Source organism: Cajanus cajan, chromosome 11 (assembly GCF_000230855.2).
Source record: "Cajanus cajan strain Asha chromosome 11, NIPB_CcT2T_4, whole genome shotgun sequence".
In the NCBI taxonomy this organism is placed as follows: Eukaryota; Viridiplantae; Streptophyta; class Magnoliopsida; order Fabales; family Fabaceae; genus Cajanus; species Cajanus cajan.
Genome location: NC_138527.1, coordinates 28566583 through 28574236, shown reverse-complemented (window position 1 = coordinate 28574236; position 7654 = coordinate 28566583).

The following is a 7654-nucleotide window of genomic DNA, read 5'->3' as shown; positions in this document are numbered from 1 at the left end:
GTTTTACTTGAATATAAAAGCACGCTTCAAAGGTTTCTTCTTAAGTCCTTCCTTTTACTGCTTTCTGTGTGTATATTTAACTGTCATCATGTAGATAGTTAAGTTATAATTGTTTAGAATAAATAGGGGTAATTTAGTAATTTCGCACTATTATTTTTAGAAATAATCTGTCATAGGGAACCCGAAAGGGGCGCTGTGGGGTGCTAACACCTTCCCCACGCGTAACCGACTCCCTTACCCGACTCTGGTTGTCATGGCCGAAGTCGATTTTTGAATCGATTGCCTTAAACTTCTTTTTCCAATGTTTTGAGTAAAACATTGGTGGCGACTCCATGAACCCTTCCTTTTATGAAAACCGCTAATCCATGGAGGGTCCCGCTTGGGATTAACATGGATTGGTGAGCCTTTTAATAAAATTGCTCGTTTGACAAGGTCTCAGTTTGAGAATAAGTCATTCTAGCAATCCATATTTTTAAACAAATAAAAGAGTCCAACCATCCTTCGCGAATGCCGAAAGCCCGTTTCGGGCCGGTGGCGACAGATGGCGACTCCACTGGGGAAGCCTCGAGAGTCAGTCCCATTTAGTGACAGATTATTTTTAACAAATAATAGTTAAAATTACTTCATTACCCCTTGTTTGTATGATAACATGCTTTATTTATATGGCTTTAATAACTGTTGTATGTTTAGTTTCTGCAATTGTTTGAAATATAAATTGCACACAAACCTTTGCACACAACAGTTCCCTCTATACCCGGGGGCATGAGTGGTAAGCCATAGGGAGTGGATGTTAGTACGGCCGGTTGTCGAATGGGTCTATAGGTGCCCGTAGATCGTTGTCGGAAAGCATCACTCAAGGTGATAACCATGAACTCGAGTCCGACAGTGCGTTGGAGCTTTCCATCGACTTACGACGAGAGGAATTGGGTCCTTATAATGGGGGCACCTTGGGGGCCTTGGACTGGTGAGAACAGTTAGAACCACCTTGAATATGCACCTTTCTGCAGGATACCCCTACCTCGTGATTTGCTCGTGACTGTTCGTGGATGAGTGAATTGTTTGTGCATTTTTATGTGACATTGTATGAGCATACATTGCATTCTTTAAACATACAACATTCCCTTTTAAATAAGAATAAATGGGAATAAGAATCTTCCGTTACATGGTGTTAACATCTACCATCATCACATTCATGTAGGTAGTTTCCCTTTTCACCCAAAAAAAATACAAAAAAACAAAATACCCAAAAAAAAGAAAAAAAGGGTTATTTATCCAAACCAAGCAATATCATGCATCATCTTAGGGACATCCTAAAAACATGATAATGCTTAGTTGAATAAACACAATGCATGCATATTCATCGCCATCATCTCATATCATGCATTCTTATCAAAGATCATGGAGGGATCTAGGTTTGCATTTCATACATCCCTCCTAGTAATTCATTAATAAACATAAATAAAAAGAAAGGATTAAATCGATGCGTATGTTCAGAATGGATCGCACGCCATTTGTTATTAAATGCAAGCCAACAACCGCGTCAAGCGAACACACGTCAACTCCGTTGTTGGTAATCAAGACAAACAAAGGGGAAGGTCCAACACCGTTAAGAATCACTGCTCCAAGACCTTTCCCCTACGAATCAAATAAGGCTGTGCCGTGGATATACGACATCCATTCTTCTGCCGACAGCGATATCTCTAACATCGCTGGACTTAGGGGCATGACTAGGAGTGGCAGGATCTACACTCCCGAAGATCTTCATGACAAAGCTCCCAAGAATAAAGGAAAAAAAGAAAAAGAAAAAACTGAGGAAAATAAAGAATCCGAGGAGGAGACAGACGAGCTGTTAAAATATATCCGACAGAGCGAGTACTCCATCATGGATCAACTTCATAAGACGCCAGCAAAGATTACTCTGTTGTCATTGATCCTATGCTCCGAACCGCATCGGCAAGCTCTGTTGAAAGTCTTGAACGAGGCATACGTGTCGCACACTATCTCCCAAGACAAGTTTGAGGGGATTGTTAGTCACATCACGGCTAGTGATCACCCCTCTTTCACCGATGAAGAGATCCCCGCTGAGGGACCGAACCACAACAAGCCCTTGCACATCTCTGTCAAGTGTAAGGAATATCACATCGCTAAAGTCTTGGTAGATAATGGATCTTCCTTGAATGTGATGCCAAAAAGAACGCTTGATCAAGTGGCAATCAAGGGAGTCCAAATGCGCCCGAGCAACATGATCGTCCGAGCTTTCGACGGTTCTAAAAGAGAAGTGGTAGGCGAAGTCAATCTCCCAATCCAAATTGGACCCACCATCTTCAACGTCGAATTTCAAGTGATGGACATTACTCCCGCATACAGCTGTCTCCTCGGCCGACCTTGGATTCATGATGCAAGAGTTGTTCCTTCTACGCTCCACCAGAAAGTCAAGTTCATAGTGGGTGACAAGCTGGTGACTGTACAAGCTGAAGATGACATACTCATCAGTAAGCCATCCACCATACCTTACGTGGATGCAGCAGAGGAAGCTTTAGAAACCGCCTTCCAAGCATTGGAGATCGCCAATGTTGAAACGTTTCCCCGAGAAATGAAGAAGGTAGCCCATATGCTCACCAAGAATGGATACTTGCCTGGACAAGGACTTGGCAAGGATTCCCAAGGAATTCCCGAGCTACCCGTTATCAAGGATAATCCGGGGAAATAAGGGTTAGGATACAACCCTAATAAAGATCAAAGGACGAAGAGGAACCAAGATCCTTCTCGACGTTCTTTAAGCCAGATCTTTAGGAAGGCCGGTTCACAAGCGTCAAGGCCGGTCGTCGTCATCAAGTGTTCTTCTCCTTCTGATAGGGATGTATAGACCTGATGACTATTAGAGATTACTCCTCGGGGACAGCCCGACCCCCGAGCCTCGATAGGGCACATGTTTCCATTATGATTATAATAAAATCATTCTTTATTCTTTCTTATTGCTTCTTTTCTTGCTTGCAATAAATCTCTAGACCACATTATTTTTAACCCTGTTTGAATAAGCATGAATGAGGTTAAAATTGTCTTAATAACAATAAACCCACATCATTTTTATGTGGAAGTGTGCGTGACAACTTAGAGCACCTTCCCTTGGCCTCGACAAGTGCCATCATGGATAAAAATAAATCTTTTAAAATAAAAGAAGCTCGGCAGGAAACCCAAAAAGGGGGCTGCGCAAAAATAAGAGCAAAAGACCCGCTAGGAATCCCACGAAAGGGTGACCTAGGCAAAAGTTAGGGTTGCAAAAATGAACAAAAACAAAAGTCCGCTAAGACGCCACAAAAGGGTGTTTTAGGCAAAAATAAGGACAATTAAAAAACGAAAAGAAATTCATGATGGTACCATGAGCCGAATTCAAAAAAAAGAAAGGTGCAAGGGGAGCTATCTAAGTTGTTAAAATCACAACGTCAATAAACAAGATTTTATTAACTTCATAAGTGTTTAATCAAACAAGCCTAAACACATAAGCCTACCTTGGCCAGCCATTCTTACAAAAACCATTTTTCAAAATGAAAATAAAACCCCTCTAAAACACAAACTTTCGAAAAATATCCTTCCCTTCTTTTCTCTCTTGTCCCAAACGATTTTAGGATAATCTAGTGGAAACATGGAGATATAGTGGTCAATAGGAGGGTTGACATGTCTTCTAAAGGAAGGGAAGAATCACTGGGTTGATGACGCCCATCTTGATATAACACGCATCATTCCTCGGTTATGTAAATCGGCAGCGCACAGCCCGTCTGGAGGAATGGCAAAATTCAAACAGAGAAACGCATCGGTTAATTCTTTTGAAAAATGAATCAAATAGAATTAGGTGCATCATACCACATACATGCATACAGATGATAGGTGTACTGGAAGATCACTTATTCTCTGTTTATTCAAAAAAAAAAAAAAAAAATCAAACTTCAGAAACAACAAATGCGCCCGTATCATGTTCAGTACACCCGTACTAAAAATAGGGTTATGAACAAATTTTCAACTCAATACGGGCGTACTGAAATGGATATGGCCGTATTAGCCACAAAGAAATTTTCAAAGACCTCTTCATGAGGCAATTACATAAAATAGAAAAATAGGAAAAATTGCTTGTGTATGGCAACGGTCTACAGAAAAAGCCAAAAATCAACAAAAAAGGCAAAAATACAGAAAAGCCGAAATCAACGAAAAAAGGCAAAAATCAACCGCATCGTACAGAATAACTGAGCCTGGAGAGGCTTGCCGAAATAATACTCCTTTAGAATAACTGAGCCTGGAGAGGCTTGCCGAAATAATACTCCTTCAGAATAACTGAGCCTGGAGAGGCTTGCCGAAATAATACTCTCTCAGAATAACTGAGCCTGGAGAGGCTTGCCGAAATAATACTCCCACAGAATAATTGAGCCTGGAGAGGCTTGCCGAAATAGTACTCCCACAGAATAACTGAGCCTGGAGAGTCTTGCTGAAATAATACTCCCACAAAATAATTAAGCCTGGAGAGGCTTGCCGAAATAATACTCTCCAAAAGACGTCTCAGCTCGCATTGTCGGGCTGAACAAAAAACCAATTCATCATACAGAATAATTGAGCCTGGAGAGGCTTGCCGAAATAATACTCCCACAGAATAACTGAGTCTGGAGAGGCTTGCCGAAATAATACTCCCCAGAGATATTTTAGCTTTCACTCTTGGACCAAATTTCCCAGAGAAAGCTATCCAAACCAGATCATCGAAATTCCCCAACAGAAGCATGATCCAAAGCAAAATATTCAGTCAAAGGACTTGAAACTTCCTCATTGGAAGATAGCTCTCTGACTCAAGCGCTGAGTGAGGCTAAGCCTGCAGAGGCTTCCTAAATAATACTCTGGGATACATAAGATCCCCAAATCCCCAGTCGCCTACTCAAGAGGCACCCCTACAAAAGGAGAAAAATAAAAAAATATATCAATAAGTATTCCCCAAGCGGAATTTGGGCGTACAGCCAACCACTAAACATCAAGATGATTTGCCTAACAGAAGAGGTCAATCAAGAATCAAATGACAAGATCCCCCAGTGGATAATAGCCTACACAGAGGCTACAAAATCAGAAAATCAAAGAGACACCCGAATAAGGATAACCGGGATACTCCACCATCGTCGAAAGGACGTCAGCCAATCATAAGGCATCGCTCACATCAGAAAGAGCATCTTCGTGTCTACACCCCAAGGAAACAGAAATTCCTCAATGGGTACCAACTACGCAATGGAAAGTTGGGACACAAGAACCTATGAGTAACTGCACATCCCCTAGACGGATCCCTGCGTTATCCAGCCCTCAGCGGCACCAAAATCAAAAACAAATCGTCGAAGCAGCATCGTGGACTGTGGAGACAAACTTATCTCAAAACCCTGGAGAGGGCAAACTCACCCTGGAGAGGGCAAACTCACCCTGGAGAGGGCAAACTCACCCTGGAGAGGGCAAACTCAGCCACCCTGGAGAGGGCAAACTCACCCTGGAGAGGGCAAACTCAGCCACCCTGGAGAGGGCAAACTCAACACCCTGGAGAGGGCAAACTCAGCCACCCTGGAGAGGGCAAACTCACCCTGGAGAGGGCAAACTCAACACCCTGGAGAGGGCAAACTCAGCCACCCTGGAGAGGGCAAACTCACCCTGGAGAGGGCAAACTCAGCCACCCTGGAGAGGGCAAACTCAACACCCTGGAGAGGGCAAACTCAGCCACCCTGGAGAGGGCAAACTCACCCTGGAGAGGGCAAACTCAGCCACCCTGGAGAGGGCAAACTCAGCCACCCTGGAGAGGGCAAACTCACCCTGGAGAGGGCAAGACTCATGCTACCAAAGTGACTAGAAGCGCGGAGGTATGCACCAACCTGGAGAGGCTACTCAACAATTTTCCCACCTGAAGACACTACAAGTCAGAAGGATGGCACATTCCCCGGACAATTGGGTCAACTCCTTTACTTATCAAACGGTACACCAAAAGGCCGTTTGACTAAGTAAAGGGGGGGCAGCTGTAGACCCTTAAAATTGTCTGGGTCGGAAATAAAGCTTGAAGACTCTTGAGGACTGAAGGAAAGTCAGCCAGAAGGACTCATGGAAGGCCCTAGGAGGATTCTCTGTAGGTCTAGAGGTCTTGTAATAGCTCAAAATAAGGAAGTGGAGGGAATGAAGCCCAATACGGCCTCCCAAAAGTTCAGTACGGCCGTATTGAACATTTTGAACTACAATACGGCCGCACTGAACTCAATACGGCCGTATTGAGGTTTCTTGAACTTCAATACGGCCGCACTGAACTCAATACGGCTGTATTGAGGTTTCTTGAACTTCAATACGGCCGCACTGAACTCAATACGGCTGTATTGAGGTTTCTTGAACTTCAATACGGCCGTACTGAATTCAATACGGCCGTATTGTAGTTCAAAAACTCAATACGGGCCGTATTGACCCCCAGAGGCCGTATTGCGCCTCATCCCTATAAATATGACGTCAATTGGACGTCATTTGACACTTTGACACTGAGTTTTAACCCTCTTCTTGAGTATTCTGGGTTTTTTTGAGCAGTGCTCTACCTAGAAATCACTCGGAGAGTTGATCCGACAAAGTTCTCGAGTTCTGAGCTTTTTGCTTGAATCTCGAACTGAGTCGAAGGGAAATCCTCCGGATTTCCATAGTTAAAATTTTCTAGGAGGGAGCGAGCGGGCTTGTAGAGCGAGGGAACGCCAAAAAGCTTCCCAGTTTTACTTGAATATAAAAGCACGCTTCAAGGGTTTCTTCTTAAGTCCTTCCTTTTACTGCTTTCTGTGTGTATATTTAACTGTCATCATGTAGATAGTTAAGTTATAATTGTTTAGAATAAATAGGGGTAATTTAGTAATTTCGCACTATTATTTTTAGAAATAATCTGTCATAGGGAACCCGAAAGGGGCGCTGTGGGGTGCTAACACCTTCCCCACGCGTAACCGACTCCCTTACCCGACTCTGGTTGTCATGGCCGAAGTCGATTTTTGAATCGATTGCCTTAAACTTATTTTTCCAATGTTTTGAGTAAAACATTGGTGGCGACTCCATGAACCCTTCCTTTTATGAAAACCGCTAATCCATGGAGGGTCCCGCTTGGGATTAACATGGATTGGTGAGCCTTTTAATAAAATTGTTCGTTTGACAAGGTCTCAGTTTGAGAATAAGTCATTCTAGCAATCCATATTTTTAAACAAATAAAAGAGTCCAACCATCCTTCGCGAATGCCGAAAGCCCGTTTCGGGCCGGTGGCGACAATCATTTATAACATGTAGATTACTACTAAAGATTAAAATATCATCCACATAGAGACATAAAATAACACATGAATTATCATCAAATTGTTTCACATAAACACATTTATCACTATTATTAAACTGAAATCCATATGAAGAAACAACTTGATCAAATTTATCATGCCATTGTTTGGGAGCCTATTTTAAACCATACAAGGATTTAACAAGCTTGTAAACTTTATTTTCCATTCCAGGTTCTATAAAACCTTCAGGTTGATTCATGTAAATTTCTTCTTCCAAGTCACCATTTAAGAAGACAGTTTTTACATCTATTTGATGAATTTTCAAATTAAAAACACATGCAAGTGCAATTAAAACTCTGATAGTAG